The sequence below is a fragment of the Sminthopsis crassicaudata genome, chromosome 6 (assembly GCF_048593235.1).
Source record: "Sminthopsis crassicaudata isolate SCR6 chromosome 6, ASM4859323v1, whole genome shotgun sequence".
In the NCBI taxonomy this organism is placed as follows: domain Eukaryota; kingdom Metazoa; phylum Chordata; class Mammalia; order Dasyuromorphia; family Dasyuridae; genus Sminthopsis; species Sminthopsis crassicaudata.
Genome location: NC_133622.1, coordinates 34,512,126 through 34,532,907, shown reverse-complemented (window position 1 = coordinate 34,532,907; position 20,782 = coordinate 34,512,126). Strand labels below are relative to the sequence as shown.

Sequence of the window (20,782 nt, the reverse complement as noted above, 5' to 3'; positions counted from 1 at the left end):
CTGAGATATAATATTGCAATGTTTTGGGATATTTCCCTAAAGGGCAATGTGTCATTAACCTTTGTATCAGAGTTCACCTGGTGTTGGAAGAAGGAGCCTCAAGTGGGAATTAGAGTATGACCTGTGATTCCACGGTAAATGAACCAGCATGTTGTATCATTTGGTTGCTATGGTATTGGTATTAGTGGTAGGAGAGAAATGATTGATAGCTCACCTTTACTAAGGGCTCCAAGTTATAGTAGAAAGGTGAAAACTTATTGAAAGTGATTGATTGTGAATTGCTTAGGATTTATTTTTCACTAACTCTTTTTGATTAAAATTCAATAAATATTTTAGGAGGGAGGATTCTGAGAAGATGACAGAGTAAATTGGTAAATTTCAAGCTCTCCAGATTTCCTGCACAGAGCAAATTTGCTTCTCAAGGAGAAAGAACACAGATTGGTGAAAAATCAAGATTTGGAAGAAGATCTGGTACAACTCAAGAACATCCAAAAGATCTCAAACCCTGATTAACCCACATAAAGTGCAAACACATTTGGGCTAGCTCTGCAAAGACCAAGTTGGGGAGCCCTGGGGCTAGTTGGGTTTAACTGGAGCCTCAGTGGTAAGCACAGAGAATTTCACTTCTTGGACAATATGGGGAGTCAGATTTGAGTCGCAGAAGACTGAAGGAACCTCAGCTAATTAGGAACACCCAACTGTGCTACTGAGACACGGCCTTGGGCAAAAAGGAACCAGCACTCTGGGAGTATAGAGGCAATGGGGCAGGGATGCTGCTGGCTGCAGGCATTTGCAAAAGGGGGGATGTTTTGGTTTGGTGTTTTAGGTCAGAGGAGAGAGCTCACAGGAATCAAGAGGCACCATCCCTCCATTCCATATTAAAGGTGCTTACACTAATACTTCTAATTTTTAAAAAATAATAAACCAGAAAAGAAGAAAGAATATAACTATAGAAACTTATTATGGGAACAGGAAAAACTGGGGTCCATCTTCAGCAGAGGGTACTGAAGTAAAAAGAGCTTCTTCTATCCCAAAGAGTAATGGTAAATTACTGCCCAGAGAGAATTTATATAAAAACTCAAAAAAAAATCAAAATCAAATGAGAAACATTAAAGAAAAATAAAAATAAAAACCACCCAAGGAAAACAAGAAGATTATGAAAAAAAAAAAAGTTGTCCAACTAGAAAAGTAGACACAAAGATGAAAATAAGTCTTTGAAAAATAGTTTTGGACAACAGGAAGTCAATAAAACTATACGAGACTAAGAAATAACAAAACAGAATATAGCAAATGAAAAAAATAGCACAGAATACAAGACATCTTGTAAGAACAAAAAATCTCTGGAACAGATTAAGAAGAGAAAATTCACTACAAAATAGGCTTAGTGAAATGGAAAAAGCATATAACTCATTAAAAGATAGATTTGATAAAAAAGCAACTGCCTCCCCAAAAAACTGTGGAACAGAAAGAGAAAACAAGTCCTTAAAAAACAGAATTTGTGAAATGGAAAAAGAAAACAACTCCTTAAAAAACAGAATTTGTGAAATGGAAAAAAAAAGTTCCATAGAACAAAACAAATCATTTAAAAATTCAATTGGGAAAATACAAAAAGAAGTAAAAAAAGTAAATGAAGAAAATAATTCACTAAAATTCAGAGTTGAACAAATGGAAATAAATGACTTAATGATACAAGAATCAATGAAGCAAAACAAAAAAAGAAAGAAAAAGAAAGAAAAAGTAAAAGAAAAGAAAATTGTAAAATACCTAAATGGGAAAACAACCAACCTGGAAAATAGATGTAGGAGAGACAATCTAAGGATTATTGGACTCCCTAAAATAAATAAAGAAAAAAAGAGCTTAGACACTATCTTTCAGGAAATCATTAAAAAGAATTGCCCAGATATCATAGAATCAGAAAGTAAAATGACCATTGAAAGAATTCACAAAATGCCTCCTGAAAGAGACCTGAAAAATAAACCCCCAAGGAATATTGTGGCTAAATTTGAGAACTATCAGACCAAAGAAAAAATATTACAAGTGTAATGATCTGTTTTCTCTAAATTGTGATCGTTCTCTGGGAGCAAATCCCTTGGGGAGCTTCTGGAGCCATCCTTAGTTTCAGTTTAGTTCAATAATCCCAAAATGTAGCCAGGAGTTAAAGTCCTTACTGTCTCTTTCCAAGTGCTTGTTGCCAGATCCTTTATTTTTTCCTTCAAGTCTTGTCTCCTTCACTTGGGGCTTGGCTAACTTTCTTAGAGGCCTCTCTCTCTCTTTGGTTCCCAAGAGCTCTTCCCAATGTCTCCAGCCAGCACAGAAGTCAAAGTGGGAATTAATCAGACTCCTCCTCCCCGAGAGTGGGCTTGTGGGTACTCCCTGGGCTTGTGGGAGCTCCTTAAATGTTTGCTCTTTTAAAGGTGTGAATCTCATGGAATTCTAGTAAATACATTATTGAAGTAGAGAACTGTTAAGTACCATGCTAAATTAGATAATTATATCCATTCCAGTGACATAGCACCTTGTAAGAATCCTAACATACAAGCACACAGAAAAAAAAAAGAAAAAAATCAAATACAGAGGAGCCATAATAAGGATTACTCAGGACCTAGCAGCTTCCATTTTAAAGGATCAAAGGGCTTGGAATCTGATATTCTGAAAGGCAAAGGAACTTGGAATGCAGCCAAAAATAAATTATCCTGCTAAACTGAGCATTTTTTTTTCAGGGAAGAAGATAGACATTCAACAAAACTGGTAAGTTCCATGTATTTCTGAAGAAAAAAAAAAAAAACAGTGCTAAACAAAAAAATTTTACTTGCAAATATAGAACTCAAGAGAAGCATAAAAATGTAAAAAGAAAAAAAAAACTTGAGAATTGTATTTCTGTTATGGTTGAAAGTACGTGTATAATCTGATTTTACTATTATAATATGGATTGCAACAGGAAAACAAAGGGGAAAGTGGAAGTAAAATGAGGGAAATTACATCTCAGGAAGAGGCAAAGAAAACATTATAATCGAAGGAAAGAAGAAAGGGTGACAAATATTGTGTAAATTTTAATCTCATCATATTTGGTCCGAGAAAGAATATTAGATAGATTTGGTTTCACCAAGAAACATCTCTCATCTTATAGAAAAGTGGAAGGGGAAAGGAGAAAGAGGAAGGGGTCACCTAAATAGAAGAGAAAAGAGAAATACTAGGGCTAAAGTATAAGAAAGGGGGAGGATCTCTAAAGGGGGAGGACTGCTTGAGGCAAGTAGTGCTCATAAGTAAAATACTGGGGAGGAGGGAAAGGGGAAAAGGAAAGAGAAAGTATAATTTGGGGTTAATAAAATGTCAAGAAATACAGAATTAGTAGTTTTAACTGTAAATATGAATGGGGTAAACTCTCCCATAAAACCTAAGTAGATAGTAGACTGAATTAAAAGCCAGAATCCTACAATATCTTTTTTACAAGAAACACTTTTAAAGCAGAGTGATAAATACATAAAGGTAAAAGGCTGGAGTAGAATCTATTATGCTTCAGATGAAGCATTAAAAACCAGGGGTAGCTATCCTTATCTCAGATCAAGCAAAAGCAAAAATTGATCTAATTAAAACAGATAAGGAAGGAAACTATATCTTGCTAAAGGGTACCATAGGTAATGAAGCAAAATCAGTATTAAATGTATATGCACCAAGTGGTTCATCTAAATTCCTAAAGGAGAAGTTAAGAGAGTTGCAAGAAGAGATAGACAGCAAAACTATAATAGTGGGAGATCTCAACCCAGCTCTCTCAGAACTAGATAAATCAAACCACAAAATAAATAAGTAAAGGTAAAAGGCTGGAGCAGAATCTATTATGCTTCAGGTGAAGTAAAAAAAAAACAGAGGTAGCCATCTAGGGGAGGGGATGGGGGGAAGGAGAGGAAAATTTGGAACAAAAGGTTATGCAAGGGTCAATTTTGGAAAAAAATTATCCATGCATAGGCTTTGTAAAATAAAAAGCTTTTAATAATAAAAAATTATAAAAAGAAGAGAAAAATAAGAGTAATTGGACTATCTGAAATTTGTGTCCAAATAAAAAAGAAACTTCTTTCAATAATGGAAGAAATAATCAAAGAAAATTATCCTGAAGTGACAAATTATGAGAGGAAAAGAAGAAATAGAAAAAAAAAAAATTCACTAATCACTACCTCAAAGAGATCCTTTGTGGAAAACACATAGGAATATTATTGCCAAATTTCCAGATCAAAGAGAAAAGCAAATTCAAGAAAAAAGCAATTCAAATCCATTTCAAGTTATGATTAGAATTGTACAGCGCTTAGCAGCATTCACAATAAAAGACTGCAGTTCCTGGAATCACATATAAAGATAATCAAAAATGAGGCCTATGGTCAAAAATGTCATATGTAGCAACAGAGGAATAGAAAAAAGGATAAGAAAAGGGGAGGGAAACTAAGGCAAGCCAAGCCAAGGCAAGCAATGAAGGAAGAAGGAGAATGGAAAGAAGAAATAAAGAAGGAAGGGAAGAAGAAAGGAAGAAAAGAAGAAAAACTTTCTTCTCTCATCAGCTACCCATACTGAGTACTTTTTATTGCTCCTTTGAAAGAAAAATTCCTATAGGATTAAATATGCATATTTAACAAAAACTTTGTATTTAATATATCCTTTTCCCCTTCTATTGGCCACAAACATCTAGGCTTCTTGATTGCCCATAAAACTTGAATGGAAGATAAATTCTTTTCAGCTAGAAGGAGCATCCAATACCCTCCCTCTATACCCTGACACTTTCATCAGATCCATTGGGCTAATATAAAGCTTTTGAACCTTGCTATTGGTTCCTTTAGGACTTCTGGGTTTTTCTATATAATCTACCTCTGAATTTCTTTCATTTATTATCTTTCACAACCAGAGTGTGAACTTCTTGAGAGAAAAATGTGGCTTTATTTTTCTCCATATTCCTAGAACTTAAAGCAGCATTTCCTTGGTACAAAGTAAGCACTTAACACATGGCTTTAAATCCATCCATCCATTCATTCATTCCTATAACATTTCAGCTCCTTCTACCTAAAGATAGGTGGGAAATGGGTGGAACACCTGTTTTGATATTATTAGCTATATTCATCTCACACTTATAGCACAGAAAAGCAAATAATATTCCCTCTTAACAAAATTCCCATCTGTTTTTAGTTTAGAAATGCAAGGAAAATTGCTAGTTTCTGAGTGACTTAGAGCTATAAGTCCCTGGTGCCCTTACTCATGTTTACTTGGCTAGCTTATTAGAACTGAGGACCACTTATTATTCTGCAGCAATCTCATCACTAATGAAAACTAAATTACAATGCAATGTAGCCACATGAAGTTACTTGATGATTTCCCAATTTTTACATTCTGTAGGGTAATCACAAATGTTGTTCTCATTTCAAAAATTCCCTAATGCCAATCTTACTATTCATGTCATGGTTGGCATTAATGTGCAACATTTTCATTAACAGACACAAGACTAATCACACTCTGGTCTTTAACAAAATGGGTAATTGATGTTCCAAACAGACTAACAACTGCTTGGTCAACTATTTGACTCTTTCAGAATGAAAGTGCACTGACTAGCAAGCTAGGTCAGGACAGGGTGGAAACAAAAATTAGTCAGTCTTTTATGACTGGAAATTCATGAGATGGCTAAAGAGTGGGCCAGCTTTATAGGTGTGAATTGTTTATAATGAATAGCTAATAAGCATTAAGATAGAAAAGCTCAAGATAAATGAGACATAGCTAAATTGTGAATAGCAATCCTGTGGCTAGAATCAAGGACAACAGATGGGTATTCTCAATACATATTATTGATGTAGTAGTCTGGACACTCAGTCAAGCCTTTAGGGACCTCAGTTGAATAGTAACCTCAACAATTGAAAAACAAATTAACTGCTTCATGAAGATCATAGAACACAGGATTCAAAGCTGGGAGGAACCTTAAGCAGTCTCTTTTACAATTGAGGAAAACAAGATCTAGAGATGATAAACGCAAACACAGGTACAGGAAACATACCCTACTACACAATCCTTATTGTCCCCTCTCAGAACTTTGGAAAAAAAAATTGGGCTTTAGCATTGGGAGGAATGAGTGGGGAAGAAAAGTGGGAATCCACTATATATCTATTACAAGTCTTTTATGTCATTTTATGATATGGCACAAATGGCATTCATTAAAAATGACTGGATAGGTCCTCTAAGAAGTCACACAAATATATATATAAAAGCAGAATCTTGAAAAATTGCATCAGGATTAAATAATGTATATATACCAGGGGAAAAACCGAGAGATTATCAATAAAAAACAATGCTTGGATAGCAAACCAATGGCCTAATAAAAACATTTTATCTGTACTTCCAGAATTTGCTATAACTGGATCCCCAAATTACAAATCCTAAAGTCAACAGCACATGGAAGGATGGATGAGGATAAGAACAACATAAGGCTTTGGTGAGATCTTCACTCGGAGTATTTACTTTCATAAAATCATGAATTAAGTTTTAGAGTGTCCCTAAGGATTCAAATATATATATATGTGTGATATCATTTTGGGATATTCCCTGTAAGCCATCATTATCTTCTTATCCTATACAACTCCTAATAGCACTTCAACACAAGGATTTACCCAATGAGATGAAGGCTTCTCTCATTTTCTTACATTTTTGAGGATACCCCTAGAACTCCCTGACTGTCCATTTTTGTCCCTATTCATTGTATTTTCTTTTCACCAGACTGTTTTCCTGATGATATATTTCATTCTTGTTATTTCAAAATTCTCATTGATTACATGCAGGGGTATCTGGAGCCATCCTGACTTTATGAAAGCCCCTTGTTAAATTTTCACTTATGAGGATTTCCACCTCAGAAATTATTGATGCTATAAATTATCATTAAATTAATTATTTTATTGACCTCTTTGATTTAAGAAAGAGTTGATAATACAAACAAAACTTTAAAGAGTGCTATCATATTTTTTCAGAGAACCTGAGTGTTAAGTATCCCCCAGCGCACACTTATATTACTCAATAAACATTGCTTGTGATCAGGAGGAATGAAAGAGAAGGCTCAGGAAATTAAGTCATTATCAGATTGGAGGCCTGGTGATCAGAAATTCATCATCATCATCATCATCATCGTCGTCGTCGTCATTATTACCTTCATCATCAACAACAATGGGCATTTATAAATGCTTTAAGCTTTTCAAGTGACTTACATATATTATTTTATTTGAGCCTCACAAGACCTCTGGTTTTATCTTATAGCTCGCTCATTGGCAAAATGTACCACTACACTGCCCTCTGTGATACTTGTTTTTAATTCTTTGGAGAATGTTGTATTTCATGCTTCACTGCTGTAAAGCAGCAGTGGTACAATATTGGTTTTAAAAAGATAGGCTTCTATTTTCAGAGGAAACTTAAGGTAATTAGAGGAATTTCAGTTTCCCAAATGTAATCATTCTGTGGACCTGAATGCTATGAGTTTGTGAGAGAAAAAATGAATCTGTGATAAGAAATGACACAGGTCTCTCACATTGGTATTCCTGTTCACAGTCTCAAAAGAAGTCATAGCAAAATATGTGGGGGTGAGCGAGCAGCTCAATACTCTGCAATTTCTACTCATGTCTCAGAAAACTGGTGGAGAACAGGCCCTGAATCCATAACCAAATTCCTCCAGCTGATTTTCTTTTTTTCTTTCCTGCTGCTCTGCTCTGGCCATCCACTTCTCCCCTTTCTGCCTCACTGAGAGTATAATGAACTCACTTCTGATCGGAAGCACAGTCACAAGTGACATTGCTCCTGAACCAGAATGGGCTTCCTTATTTCCATTAACCAACTTGCCTTCTTTCTCTCGTTTGTGTTCTTGAAAAAAATACCAATCTACCATGAAGGATTCTTATTGTTTAAAATGGAATTGGGATCAAAATGGTCAGTTCCTTTTTTGAAAGCATGTAATGAATAAAGGAAATGATTCATCTATATTCTAAATACCATTGTGGTTATTTCTTTAATATAAAGTTTGTACTAATATAAACTAATGCCTTTGCATTTCATTTTGTTTCTTCTATATGGCCCTTTGCTTTTGTGTCTAGCTTGTGTGTGTGTGTGTGTGTGTGTGTTTTTTTTACCAAGTTACTTTTTTCTAGCTTCCTAGGTAATTTAGAGTAATGATTGAATGTTGTATTCAACTCTGCACAGTGCCAGTCAGGAACTCTAAGAAGGAAAACTAACAGTAAAATGTGATAAATACAACCAATACTGGCTTTGTCTATGTGCTTAACATTAAGAATATTTGATATATACCCCATATCTCATAGCTCTTTTTTAAGCTGCATTTACACAACACCATAAATTTGGGTATTTGCCAAAATAAGATGATTGATTGAAGTCTTTACTTTTCATGTGGATATCTGCTGCCTTCTAGGCCCAGTTGTAATTCTGTGGGCAGTATTGAACATATGCCCCTGGTTCTAGCTGGGTGCCTTCATTGTGAAGATGAGCTGGGGCAGACCAAGTAATTCAGGGTAACAATGCAATGCAGTCTGCTGTCTTGTAATAGAAGCAGACACCAGGGAAAAAGATTTACTTTTTTGAAAAACAAAAATGAAAAGAATACTTTTAACTCTTAGGGCTTAATACTTTCCCTATGGCTCCTGCTTAATGCATGTATTCTGAGGGTGAATTAACTGAATCAGGTATGCAATAAAAAATGCATTAGACAATATCAGGTGACTTGTTTTTTAACTATTGGTTTGTTTTATATACCTCAGAAGACCCACAACCAGCAGGTTATGGAAGGCATTAAATATATCTTTTTTTATAAAGCTTTTTATTTTCAAAACACATGCATAGATAATTTTCAACATATATCCTTGCAAAACTTTGTGCTCCAAATTTTTTTCTTCCATTCCCCCTTCCCCCTCCCTTAGACAACAAGTAATCCAATATATGTTAAACATGTACAACTCTTCTATACATATTTCCACAATTATTATGATGCACAAGAAAAATTAGAACAAAAAGGGAAAAAATGAGAAAGAAAATAAAACACAAACAAACAACAACAAGAAAGGTAAAAATACTATGTTGTGATTTACACTCAGTCCCCACAGTGTTCTTTCTGGGTACAAATGGCTATCTCCATCATAAGACCATTTGAACTGGCCTGAATCACCTTGCTGTTAAAAAGAGTCACATCCACTGATCATGGTATAATCTTCTTGTTGTCATGTACAGTGCTCTCAATTCTATTCACTTCACTTAGCGCCAGTTCATATAAGTCTCTCCAGGTCTTTCTGAAATCATCTTGCTGAGCATTTCTTATAGAACAATAATATTCCATAACATTCATAACCATAATTTATTCAGCCATTTTCCAACTGAAGGGCATCCATTCAGTTTCCAAGAACTACATATCTTTTTAAAAAAATTGTACTGTCATCATAATAAGAATTTAAATACCACTTTCTAAAAAATAGAATTCTTTATAAAAGAATCAGTTATTAAATTAGTCATTATATTAGACATTGTCCTAAGTCCCCTTTTAAAGGTAAAACTGAAAGAGGCTGCAAATTTCTGTAAGGAAATTTATATTCCAAGGAGAGGACAATATTATATTTAACTGAGAATTTATATGTAATCAAGTCACTTCCATGCAGTTAGAGTGAGGGATATTAGATATTTTTATAACTAGAAATTCTATAAACTATATGTAAAATGATTTATGATTATTGTTACCATTTTTTGTCTTAGATAAACTCCTAAAAAGCTAAGTAATCTAGAAGAATTGGATTCAGCTTTAAATCAAGATTAAAATATGACCTCTTTGCTATAGCCAGACCAGCAAAATCATAGCTTCAGGTGGGAAAAAGAAAGAACATGATTAGAGACAGATATAACCTTGGACGACCAAAGTGGGAAAAGAAAGACATGATTTAAAAAGAATCAGTTCTACCATTTTTTTCTGTTGGTAGAAAGACAAAAATAAAGAGTACCAAACAAACTTTATATATCCAATGACATCTGCTGACTGCACAAAAATATATGTATACCAAAAATTAATAATATATATAATATATGTGCATATATACATATATATGTTAATTGGGAAGAAAGAACACTTGAAAATGGGAGTGATAAGGAAGAATTCATGTTGAAGGTGGTACTTGGGGTGATTTTTGAAGGGAAGTAAGAATTTCAAGAAGTTAAGGTGAGGACAGAGAGCCTTCTCATTATGGGAGTGACTAATCCAAAGACAAAGAGATAAGAAATGGAATATTCTTTGTAAGTAACAACAGGATGACTGTACTGAAGAGTTTATCAATAAAACATTTTGAAAGAAGGCTAGAATGATAGCAAGAGGCTAGGTTATAGAAAGCTTTAAGTGTAAGATTGAGAAGTTTGTATAGGATTTTATGTAACAGAGAGCCACTGATCTTTATTTGGAAGAGTGCAACTTGCATTTCATGAAAATCACTTTGCTTGATTCACAGATAAAGTACAGAGAAAAACTAAGGTTGTGGAGAAGCTTAAAGAATGGAACCAAATAAGACTCAATCACAATAGTTCAGGTGAAGGAGATAAAGTTCTGATCTATGGCAGTATAGCATGAGTGGTGAGCAGTAATATGCAAGAATCATAAAATCTAGGAAAAGGATAGGGATTTCAATAAATCTAGCCAAATTCATGCAGAAAAGGAATGCTCATTATAATACAGATGATGAGTGATTATCCAGCGACTTCCTGAAGACCTCCAAAGAAGAGAATCCAACTTATCACGACAGTTCATTTTGCTGCATGACTCAAATTGTTAAAAATATTTCCTTGATATCCAACCAAAAATGTACTCTTTCTACACTCATGGCTTCAAATTCTGCTCTTTGATTAATTGCTCCTCTACTCTTCAAGTTCCTGAAGAGAACTCTATGATGTTCTCAATGGAATCTTCTTTTCTCTGAGATAATCATACCTGCTCCCCTCAGTTATAATCTACTGCCTTGAACTAAAGGTGTTTCACCATTCTGAGTTCCATTATCTGGGCATTCTTCGGGTAATCAACAATCACCTAAATCATTTCACGTAGAACTAAACAATTTTTGTCTACCCATGAACTTCTTAATCTGATACTTGTGAAGTCAGTTTTTTTTTTAATCCAAGTGTAAATTTTTATATTAATTCTTGTTAAATTTCATCTTGGTAGATCAACTCAAAGGTTTAGCCTGTTCAAGAGCTTTTTGTATACTGACTTTGTTATCCAATATGTTAACTATATTTTCTTCTTTGCATTATCTACAAATATGATTTTGATATTTGTCTTCATCCAAGTCATTACTTAAATCATTAAATAGTACAGTACCAAGCAAATATTGATGGTGTTTTCTTCTTGAAACCTAGTGCTACATAATATTGAACAATATTAGGCATAGCCTAAACTCTGGAGGTATTCTGGAAATAGAAATAGAAACATTTGGCAACTAATTGGAATGCATATATGAAAACAATATGTCAGTCAACAAATATTTGTTGTGTTTCAAGCATTATGAAAAAACATTATGCTCTCATGGTGTTTATATGTAAATTGACAAGATCACTATATATGTATATAAGATGGACACATAAGACCATTGATGTTATGGCTGATCTATTTCCTTGTCTCCCCAATGTTACAAGACAAGTGTGTTATAGTTGGCTCTAAATACTACCATGAACACAATGGAATATAAATCACTCCACAATATCACATTTGGGGTCCCACACATGGAAGCTGAAACATCTCACTTCTCTATGGATTTCTAGCTCATTCAACCTGTCTTCAAACTGGTAGATCAGATTCTCAGTGAGAGATCTATATCACCCAACTATATTGTAATATTCTTAGAGTCATAGGGTGTTACCCTGTTGAAGGAAAATAAACTTCCCTCCCTCAAATTCTAGCTCTTGAGGTCTATACAATATGTTTCCTATTTATATAATCAGCCATTCACTAAAAGACACTTTTAGATTATAAACATAACCATAAAATACAAAATAAAGTATATCACATAATAAATATTAAAGCCAATACAAATATAATAATAGACATAACAATGTATAAAAACCCATATCACATTTTCCCACCAATGTACTCCATAGTTGTGGTGTAGTGAGCCCAGACTTATAGGGATCTGGCAAGGAAAGCCATGAGGAAGGGAAATTTGTATTGTTTGGGAAATACTCCTTTCGACTGTGGGTTTTGACATTATCATTCCCTTCATGAATATCTGGACAGTAAAAAACTGTTTCTCTGCTTATTGCTTGAGTATTGATCTTCATGGCTACTCATCTACAGAAATTCTCTTCTTTCCCCTACTTAAACATAGCTTTTATAAGCACTCTCGATTAACTATCATTCTTTAAAGGGCATTTAAAAAGTGTTAGCATTAAATGTGAATTGTAATTCTATTTGACTTAGACAACTTCCAGGCTCACAAAAGAGACTATGGCTGATCTATTCAGATCAAACCATCCTCTTATTAATTCACCTGGATTCTGCTGTGTCCAATCAGAATGAACCACACAGAAATAGGATAATTCACTCTTTAAGCCAGCTCATCATGATCATATAGCCATTAAAAATCCCCTTCTCCTTTCACTTCCCTAGTCAGCTATGGCAGCAAAGGGCAAGAAGCCCTTATAAAAAGTTTTACCTTTCATAAAATCCAGCTGTTGATAGGCAATAGCTGTCACTGGCTCTTCAGATGAAGTAAATCAGTTCCCTTCACTCCATATCCAATGAGGAATCCCTCATCTAAAGCCATCTCTCAACTTAACTACTCCACCTCCAGCTTAAACACTTTTCAGGTCTCCTGCTTTGCCTCCAATTCTTCTCCAGTTCTTCTTCTTACCCTGCTGCTGCTGCTACTGCTGCTGCTTCAGTGATGTATTTCTTTTTTTCTTGCTGTATTCAGTGGCTTAATTGAGAACCTCCTGGCTCTGAGTCATGTTTTACTTAAAATGTTAGATCTCCTTAAATTTCTCCTATCAAATCTATAATTCTTTTAAAAGTATTCCTTAGTTTCCAAGAGTTTATATTATTTCATATTTTATTATTAGTAGTTTGGTTTTTTTTTTGTTTTTTGTTTTTAGTTAACAAATATACCCATGCCATTTAGGTGACATACCATCATGCTTTGCAGCACTCTGAAATTCTCAATATAGTTGTTTCTTGTTTTGGTGCCCTTGAAGCTTTGTTCTTCCACATTCACATTTTTATATGTTTTAAGTAAATAAAAGATCTTTCCCAATTAGTCTTTTAATAACCTTTAACTGTCCCCATATAAGTGAATAATCATTATACAATGTTAAGTTCTAAGTCCTCACTTATATAATACGATTATTTCCCCCCAAATCTCTAAATTCCATTTAAAAGTTGTTTCTAGATATAGACATATTAGTGTGTGCTTCAGCATTTTATAGTAAACCAAAATTCTTTTTCTACTTAATAGGTATCAAAATGTCAATATCTGTAGAAATAGCCTACCATCAATTTCCAAGGTATAAATATTAACACAAACAATTGATTTGAACTGGCTTCAGTACACCCCTGTCTCATCCTAATTAATAATGATCCCCCACATATACACATTCTCCCTCTGGACCTATTTTCCTCAAGTTCCCATTACTAAGCCTGGAGGAATAAGTTTTATCAATCTCTGTATTTATTTATATAGAGATATCTGCATTTCTATTTTACTGTCTGTTCTTAAGTGGTCCTTTGTCTGATCTGGCTCTGGTTTGTGATACTGTCAGTTCTCTTCACAGTATAAAGATAAAATCTCTCGTTGACCATAATTGTGACCTAAACCTGCCTAGTTGATAAAGATTTTCTCCTGTGAATTTTGACAGAGTCCAGACAACTTCCTAGAATCAGTGGAAATCAATTCTCCAGAATGCTGTAGAAATATTAGGAACACTATAAATCATTCACTAATCCTGAAAAAATATATGGCAATAAGGAAATTAATAATTCCATCAGCTTCCATATTATCTTATCTGTTAAGCTAATTAATGCAGAGCTCAAAGATTTTACATAAAAGATTTAAAGGGAATGTGGTTATATTGTAGTGTTTTCAGGATTATTGGGGATGGTTTCCACAGATACCAAAATAGGATATCTTTATAGTCACAGTTATCACCTGAATAACCCATATAATGCTTGTGACAAGACAAATAGGATTTTCATTCAGAATGATTGTGGCAGAAGGGAATGGAGAGTACTTATTGACCAAAAGGATGATGTTTGTTATTATCATCAAAAGAAGGTTTAATCCTTACACATTGATCACAACAATGTCACAAACTCAAGTCAGGTAATTCTAGGAACCATCTAACCATGATAAATAAAAAGGAAACATAAAAAGGATTATTGGGATTTCCTAGTGTCAGTGAAATATATTTGGTAAAGTTAAAGGTTAAAGGCATGAACTTACATATCAATTATTCAGAGAAAGAAAGTTTCTGTTTCAGTTTTAGATTTAGATTTTTGTTTTTTTTTTTGTGTGTGTTTAATATGGTATATAATGTTCAAAAAAAGAAGTATTTGGTCTGTATCATGTGACAGAAGATAGTAAAGTGAGCTAGACCTCCCAGAACTCCCAGAATACAACATTCTAGGGCAACAACTAATGTGATAGATATGAAAATATTAACATTTCACTGGGAATAAAAGTCAATGAGAATGACTCTATACAATGTTATTCACATAAACCAGGGTGCCATAATACAGCATGCATTATTGGGGGAAACTCCAGGATACCCCATTCTCTGAGAAAGGATCAAGCTTCCCAGGAATATTTTCACCATAAGAAAGGGAAAGTTCAACTCCAAATGTGATGAGAGAAATTGATGATGAAGATAATAATAGCATTTATACAACACTTTAAGGTTTATAGAACACTTTTTTAAACAATAGCTTTTTTTTATTTTCAGAACATATGCAAAGATTATTTTCAAAATCTATGCAAATGTAATTTTCAACATTCACTCTTGCAAAAACTTGCATTCCAAACTTTTTCTCTTTTCCTTCCCCTCACTCCTTCTCCTAGAGAGCAAGTAATCCAATGTATGTTAAATGGGCTATTTTTCTGTACATATTTCCACATTTATGCTGCACAAAAAAAAATCAGATCAAAAAGGGAAAAATAAGAAAGAAAACAAAAAGCAAGCAAACAATAACAGATGAAAAGACTATATTGTGATCCATATTCACTCCCCAAATCCTCTCTGAATGCAAATGGCTCTCTTCATCACAAGATCTGGCCTGAACTGGTCTGAATCACATACATCAGAATTGATCATCATATAATCTTGCTGTTGATGGGTACAATGATCTCCTGGTTGTCTCACTTCTCTTAGCATCAGTGCATTTAAATCTCTCCAGGTCTCTTTGAAATCATCCTCTTGATCATTTCTTATAGAACAATAATATCCCATAACATTCATATACCACAACTTATTCAACCATTCCCCAACTTATGGGCATCCCCTCAATTTCCATGTGGATATTTTCCCCTTTTTATGATATCTTTGTGATAGAGACCCAGTAGGGGCACAGCTAGATCAAAGGGTTTACACAGCATATATTGTTTCATTTGATCCTCACAAAAATCCTGTGAGTTAGATACTATTATTCCCATTTTACAGATGAGGAAAGTGAAGCTAAGAGAAGTTAAATATCTTCCCCAAGATCATGTAGCTAATAACTGTCTGAAGCAAGATTTCATCAAAGTTCCAAGGCTGGTGCTTTATCCATTCTATTACCTACCTGCCATTCTGTTATAACACAAGATAGAGGGAGATATATACATTCTTTAAAAAGGAAACTGATGAATATAAAGATAAATTGTAAAATTATAACATATGTTACAGAAAATCATGTATTCCACCACACTACACTGTCTCTTTCATGAACTGTAATCCAAAGAATAGGATCCATAGAAAAAACATATTCCCTTAAAAAAGAAAAAGAAAAATAACCAAAAAAGTGCAGTGAAGGACAAGAATTGCTTCTGATTATAATGTGAACTATGGGACAGAAGAAAAACCAAAAGTTTTATTTCCCAGATTTATATCTTGAAGGAGGTAAACAGAGATTTCAGGGGAAAAAATGTATAAGCATATAAAACTTTAATGGAAATCTACATTTCAGAATTTACTTAGAGAGAGAAACAATGGGATGAAGAATTCAAATAACACTTCTCATAAAATGATGCCACAAATTAAAGTTAGTAAAAAGTTTTTTAACCTTCTAAAAAGATAAATTAAGAAGGAACAGGGAGAATTTGAAACCATACCCCAAATTAGATTAGGAACAAAGAAATAATATACAGTAACTTCCTGACATTATTCACACACACACTCATACATATGATATAATTTTGCCCCCTAAATTCCAAGTAAAAATGTACATTATATAACTGTAGCTCTAATTATGTGATATATGTATACTTTATTTTTTATTATTTTCTTTTAATTTTATGATTATAAAAATTTTTGACAGTATATATGTATGAGTAATTTTTTATAACATTATCCCTTGTATTTATTTTTCCAAATTTTCCCCTTTCTTCCTCTACTCCCTCCCCTAGATGACAGGCAATCCTATACATTTTATATGTATACTTTATGATATATAAAATCCATTTCTTCCTAAAATTATAACTAAATACAAAATTATAAAGCACTCACTATAAAATAATTATGAATCTTTTATGTGAGACATTCCTAAAAATGAAAAGAAGTAAATCAGGGAGAAAAAAAAAAGTTACACCAAGTTTCTTTGAAAAAAGGTCTCATGTCTCAAATATACAGAGAATTAAGTAAAAATGAGAATACAAGACATTCTCCAATAAATGGTCAAAGGATATGAACAGACAATTTTCAGGCAAAGAAATTAAAGATATCCATAGCAACATTTTAGAATGTTCTAAATCAGTATTGATTAACAATTAATTAAAAGAATCCTAATGTAGCATTTCAACACCTATCAGATTGTCTAATATTACAGAAAAGTTAAATGGAATATGTTGGAGGGAATGTAGAAAATTTGAGACATCCATGCATTGTTGATGGAGTTGTGAACTGATCCAGCAATTCTAGAGAGCAATTTGGAACTATGTTCAAAGTGCTATAATACTAACTAGATCCTTTGACTGATAAGCCTGACTACTAGATCTATATGCCAAAGAGATTTTTAAAAAGATAATATGACTCATACACACAAATTTTTATAGCAGTCTTTTCTGGTGTTAGAGAATTGGAAACTAAGAGGATACCAATCAAATGGGAATGGACTGAACAAGCTGCGGTATATGATTTTGATGGAATACTACTGTGCTATAAGAAATGACAAGCAGAATGCTTTCAGAAAAACCTAGAGAATAGTATACTAATTGTTGCAAAATGAAGTAAAAAGAACCAGGCAAATATTGTACATAGTAACAGCTATATGGAGAAATATCAAGTTGGTAATTTTTTTAAATTAACAAGGTGGATTAATATGAATATTCTTGTATGAGCAAAGAGGAATTAAAAAATTACTTAAAACCATCATATACATTTGTGAGAATTTAGGGAAAAGAAATATAAACTAAATATAAGAAGCATAGATTATACTTCCCATTTTTCAAAAGGAAAAATATCCAGCAATCTATAAAAGAACTTCCAACAAAAGAAAGTTTTGGTGTACATGGATTTAGAATTTGTTTCTAACACTCAAGGAACTATTAATGCCTACATTAGAAAAAATAAAAGGTACCCTACCAACTACTTTTATAAGATAAATGTGATTTTGATATAAAAAGCAGGGGTGAATAAAACAAAGATTTATACAGATCAATTCTATTGAGGGATATTGATATGTAGAAGCCAGTGCATCAGTAGACTAGCTGTGAGACTTCCAACACAAATACAGAAAGCAAATAGCAAGCGCCTGACCTCCAGCAATTCAAGTGAGACTTGGCCAAGCCCATCAACATGAAAAGGAAGTTTGTAACACCAGCTCCAGGATAGCATGAAGCTACTGTCACTTGCAGAAGAAGGTTGGGACAATCTTCCCTTTTCCCTAAGAGCAGACCACAACCTTTTAAAATGAGCAAAAAAGCAAAAAGAATTCTTTATGGATATATGAATGAACAGATCTCAAACCTTAAGGACAGTAAAAGCAAAACATCTCCACACAAAGCCTCAAAGGGCTTTTGATTTTGTCTCTAATTCAAAAGGCTCTCTTGGAAGAATTCAAAAAGGATCTCAAAAAAAGAGAGTTAGAAGGAAACAAAATGAGAGCTTTGCAGGATAGTTTGGGAAATGAAACAGAAATTATCCGAAGGAAACTTCTTAAAAATAGATTTGATTACGCTTTTTGTTGTTTCTTGCATTTTGCTTCTTTCTTTACTGGTTTGATTTGATTTTTCTTGTTGAGCACAATGATTGTATAAACATGCATGCATACTTTATATTTAACATATATTTCTAACATATTGGTACATAGTAACAGCTATATGGAGAAATATCAAGTTGGTTAACATATATCGGACTACTGCCATCCACAGGAGAGTGTGGCAGAAAGGAGGGAAAATTGGAATACAAGGTTTTTCAAGGGCTAATGCTGAAGAATTGTCCATGCATATGTTTTGAAAAATGAAAAGCTTTAATAAAAAATAGATTTGATAAAATGGGAAAAGAATACAACTCCTTAAAATACATTTGGCAAAATAAAAAAGAGAACAATTCATTCAAAAACAGAATTGGCAAAATGTAAAAGGAGAACAGCTCCCTAAAATAATACAAATAATGAAATGGGGGAAAAATCCAATGAACAAAACAACTCATTTAAACATTAAATTGGCCAAGTAGAAAAGGAATTTTAAAAATCTAATTGAGAATATAATTTACTAAAAATTATAATTGAACAAATGGAAATGAATGACTCAATGAGACACAAGAATTAGTCAAACAAAATCCCTCAAGAATTAAAAAAAAAAACAAGAAAATATAAAATATCTCAGTGGAAAAAACATCCTTATGTGGTAAGATGATATGCTATATCTTTGTTAGGGGTATACTCAAAGGGTGTAGATAAAATTTGACTTTATGGTTATGAGATAAAAATGAAATAAGGGTGAAAAAGAGATTATACTGAAAGAAGAGGAAAGGAAGATAAAATAGGGTAAATTGTATCATATGAAGATGCAAAAAAGATCTATCACAATTGAGGGAAGGAAGGGAGGAGTGTGAATACTGTGTGAACTTTAATCTCATTGGATTTTGTTCAAAGAATGAATATCAAAAAATATTTATCTTGATAGAGAAATTTGTCTCACATTATAAGGAAGGAAGAGAGGAAAGGGGAAAGGAAAGAGGAAGACACAGAATGGAGAACAGAAGTAGAAGTGGAAAAGGATAAGAAAGGGCCGAGGGTGTGAAAGGAGAGGACTGATTAGAAGAGGTAATGGTCAAAAGCAAAACATTGGTGAAGAGGAAAGGGGGGAAAGCAAAGATAAAAAAATAACTTGGGGAAAATAAGATGGTGAGAAATATAGAGGTAGTAATTTTAATTGTGAATGTGAATGGTATGAATTCTCCCATAAAATGGAAGCAGATAGCAGACTGGATTAAAGACAGAATCCTACAATATGTTGTTTACCAAAGGGAAAAAAAAAACATTTAAAGCAGAGTGCTACATACAGAATAAAGGTAAAAGGCTGGATCAGAATATATTATGCTTCAGCTAAAGTTTAAAAAAAAAAAAAAGCAGAGATAGCAATACTGATCTCAGATCAAGGAAAAGGAAATTAGATAAATGTATAAGAATAGAAGCCACTCTCTAATTGATATATGGTCAAAGGGTATGAATAGACAATTTTCAGATGAAGAAATTCAAATCATTTCTAGTTGTAGCAAGCTGTCGTCTCTAGAAGCTGCTGGATCGCTCTCTGGGAAGAGATCTGCTGTGTCTACTCAAATCTCTCAGACAGATTCTTCTTCCTGTAGTGAACCGTTGTCTCCAGGTAGTTGCTGTTAACTCTTGTCCTTAGAAGTGACTTCCCTTCCTGCAGAGAGCCCCGTCAAGCCTGATGCAATGCAGAGTCTTTCTCTTGAATCCTGGCTCTGAATCTCCTCCAGCTCTTATCCTTCTCCAGGCCGATCTGCTCTCTGGGCCCAGTGCTATCTCTTTTATCCTCCCAGAGAATGGGCATGGGATAATGCAAGGGCTTCTGGGAAGAGCCACCCCAGCCAATGAGCTTGCCCCCTCTATCAAGTCAACCTGAGTTCTCACCTTGTAATTGTCCAGAAAACCTGAGTTCTCACTTAGTAATCCTAACATCTCCCCCTTTCTTTTGATTTAGAACATAGGACAGTCATGACCTTGAAACATAAATCCATCAATATGGGAAGTATTACAGATAATTACATAAATGACCTTGAAACATAAATCCATCAATATGGGAAGTATTACAGATAATTACATAAATTACATAAGCATATAGTAACATAGTAACATAACACATGCTAGAAGTATATAACATAATCATAAATTGAAAATTTATAAATGTCCATAAGTCCATTGTCCATTAGTCTCATCTTGTGTGAGGAAGTCCAATGATTCCTGCTAGTTTTTAAAGTTCTTTAACAGTCTTCTTATTATTCATGCTCTTTCAGTGTCAGATGTTTCTTAGATCTTCTCCTTTATTTTGAGGTCTTTCTCTTTTTCTGTCTCTCTCTGATGGACAAGGCGAATATG

The 20,782-nt window shown here is 33.7% G+C and overlaps 1 long non-coding RNA gene across 2 annotated transcripts in view; it reads left to right on the top strand.

Annotated features, from left to right (window-relative positions):
* LOC141546919 (uncharacterized) overlaps positions 1-7,880 on the top strand; it is a 79,512-nt gene extending 71,632 nt beyond the window's left edge. Inside the window, exons 3-5 of one of the 2 annotated variants that reach the window (XR_012483463.1) lie at positions 2,721-2,748; positions 6,368-6,457; positions 6,987-7,880. This is a non-coding gene — a long non-coding RNA (uncharacterized LOC141546919). The remainder of the gene's footprint in view (positions 1-2,720; positions 2,749-6,367; positions 6,458-6,986) is intronic. The other variant, XR_012483462.1, reaches the window with a different exon arrangement.
* The last annotated feature ends 12,902 nt before the right edge of the window (positions 7,881-20,782 follow it).